This window comes from Dendrobates tinctorius, unplaced genomic scaffold (assembly GCF_039654945.1).
Source record: "Dendrobates tinctorius isolate UK_male_01 unplaced genomic scaffold, ASM3965494v1 ptg000115l, whole genome shotgun sequence".
Classification (NCBI taxonomy): Eukaryota; Metazoa; Chordata; class Amphibia; order Anura; family Dendrobatidae; genus Dendrobates; species Dendrobates tinctorius.
Genome location: NW_027361783.1, coordinates 11,523,453 through 11,526,568, shown reverse-complemented (window position 1 = coordinate 11,526,568; position 3,116 = coordinate 11,523,453). Strand labels below are relative to the sequence as shown.

The following is a 3,116-nucleotide window of genomic DNA, read 5'->3' as shown; positions in this document are numbered from 1 at the left end:
ACAAGATGGTGAACACTTCACAGAACCTACAACAGAGGCGTCCCCCTGTGTCGTCACACTCTCACACCCCCACAATGCTCAGAAGGAGTCACCACCCTCCTCTGACCCCTCCTCCCAAGAGGACTAAGACACCCAGGGTTAGCATGTGGTGAGGGTAGAGACTTGCCCCTACTCCCTGGCAGCTGCCCCCACTGGAGTAGAAGGGGATGGTTGTAGAATGACGGCAGAGACAGTAGCCCCCAGGCAGCAGCTCTCACACGACCGACCCCAGCCGACTACTTCCCTAGACCGCCAATCTATTATCGGGTTGTCTTTTTCCAACCATGGGAGGCCTAAAACAATAAGTACTGGTATTCCCTCCAGGACGTAGCATGACAGGGACTCCTCATGATGAGTCCTTATACGCAGATCTATGTTATCCACGACTTGGGTCAACCTCCCCTGGCTAAGTAGGACAGAGTCAATGGCCAGGACACTTAGGGGTTTCGCTAGCGTCCTACACCTCAGGCCATGGGACAAAGTGAGCATCGATCAGATTGACTCCTGCTCCACTGTCCACAAGCATCGGCAGACCCTCAGTCTCCCTGCCAAGCACCACCTCCGCAGGCAGGTTACACTGAGGGGAAGAAATGGAGGAAATATACACTCCCTGGTCACCTCCTTCCACATGACCAGGGGGACGTGGCTTCTTAGCTGGTACAGAAGATTTGGTGCGCATAGGGCAGGCTCTGATGAAATGACCAGTCTGCTCACAGTAAAATCATGCCCCCACACCACGGCGAACTGCAGGTAACACCATTTGGGCTTCTCCCACCTGCATGGGTTCATCCATCAGCACTGGTGTGTCCTCCTCCATAGCAAGGACTACAGGGGGCACATTTGGTGTATGTCTCAACCTGAGGCATCTATCCACCCGGATGGCAAGGGACATGGCAGCCTCCAACGACCTGTGGGCGGCGTACTGCAGCAGAGTATCCTGCAACTTCGGGGACAGACCCTGCACAAAATGACTCCTAAGGGCAGGGTCATTCCACTGTGTCAGTGGCCCACCTCCTAAACTCTGAGCAGTACTCCTCAGCACGTCAGCCCTCCTGCTTGATTTTATGGAGTCGGGTTTCTGCCAGGGAGACACCATCAGGATCTCTATACACCAGTGCCAATGCTGCAAAAACTAGTCAACTGATCATAAAGATAGTGATTCGACCAGCAGGGAGAAGGCCCAGGATTGGAGATCACCTTTTAGAAGGGACATAATGATTCCCACTCGCTGTTCCTCACCCCTGATGAACGAGGACGGAGCCTGAAGTATAACTTACAGGCATCCTGAAAAACCAAAAACTCACTAAACTTGTAGTAACACCATCGGCCACCGGGGGCAAAAACCCATATTAATGCCCAAGGACCATGAAGGAAAAAGTTTTATATACGAAATTCCAGACTCTGACACAGATCCAAAAATGGATCGTGAGTCGTGACAATAATGAAAGATCCTTATGCTTTCAAGAAAATTGCAATGGAATTTCATTCATCCACCGTGTTTCTACAAATTAGCTTTATGGCTTTGCAGAAGTGTTTCTGTTTCATTTGTGTTGAATATACAGTGTTGAATCAACAGCTGAATATTACAGACTTTGTGAAAAATGCATTCTTCACATACTTCAGACTAAAACTTGGGGATCAAGATAAAGTTTGGGCACCTTATAAAGTGACCTCTAAAATTGGTTCACGGGTAAGATAAAAGCTTTCCAAACAGAAGCATTCCATTTCATACCCCAATCTTCACTCAGCAATTTGGCCCATCCCCCATGGCACAAATATACCAGTACCCATGGAAGAGATACCTAACTCCAATGAAATCTAGGAGAGCGACCATTCCATCTGGATTCATAGTTTCCATCTGGATTCATAATTATAGTAAAAAACTGATAATTTTTGAAGTTTCCAAGAATTTCTTTGATTTTTCCTGCAGCACAAGTCATAAAAGGCTTTACTCTGTTTGGATTACTTTCCTCAAGTTTTCCTTTGATGGCTTTCATATAGTCTTTAATATGCTGTTTGTATGACTCCTTGGTGAAACCAGTTTCCTGAAGTTTGTGATTTAATACGATATCAACCCCACGGACTGTTGATGTTTCTGATACGTCATCCAGACACTCTGCAGACGCATTGCCACCAATTAGGGCATCATCAATCTGACCTTCAATTCTGATGACCATCTTTCCATCAACCTCAAGACACAGCCCATCAGGACTTTCTTTGACCACATAGATGTCAGAGAACATTTCATCTCCGGTGAGAATATCCTTGTAAATAATCATGGTGGCAGAGGGCTTGGCGCTGGAGTCCCAGAGAGGTCTCCAATGAAGGTGGAATCATACCTGAACCAGATGATGAATCAAGTTCTGACTTTGAAAATGATACTGTACAAAACCAAATTTTTTTCCCAGGAGGAGATTAAGGATTTAGTAAGAGACTTGAATGTTCCCAAAGATTCCAATGAGTTACTCGGATCAAGGCTCAAAAGCAGGAATTTAATGTTACCAGGAGTGTCTTTTTCATGGTTCTGACATCATGAAAAGGAGTTTGTTCATTACTTTGCCCATGAAGATAAGCTGGTTTATTGCAAAGATGTCGAAGGTTTAATGGGTCAGTTCAAAATCCAATATGATTCAAAAGAAGTCTCAAATCTGTGTTACTCCACAACAGCAGTTTTTACATTTCCATCACTGTAGGCCATTTTGTACACTTGAATAAAACCTACAAGAACTTGGAATTAGTTCTTCATGTGTGCGGGGATTTGAAGGTCTTGTGCATACTGCTAATGCAACAAGCTGGGTACACCAAATATTAGAACACAAGAAAAAAAATCCATCTCAAGGTGAAGTGGCTAAAAATGAAACAATTTTATTGGACAACTACAAAAAGAATGAAAAATTCATGTAGAATTCTTAATACAGCAAATACATATACACACCAGAGGAGAAGATCTGCGCATTTCAACTTAATAAAGTCTTATTCATCATGAATGGGGAATAAGCAGACCGGTAAGCTGACTATGTTTTTTTTTTACTTCTCTGGGAATACCAAATACCCTTGTTTTCTGTGTCTGTGAGGCA

At 44.6% G+C, this 3,116-nt stretch overlaps 1 pseudogene; it reads right to left on the bottom strand.

Moving 5' to 3' along the window:
- Nucleotides 1-1,783: 1,783 nt before the first annotated feature.
- Nucleotides 1,784-2,379, bottom strand: LOC141101178 (translationally-controlled tumor protein homolog pseudogene; annotated as a pseudogene).
- Nucleotides 2,380-3,116: the final 737 nt, after the last annotated feature.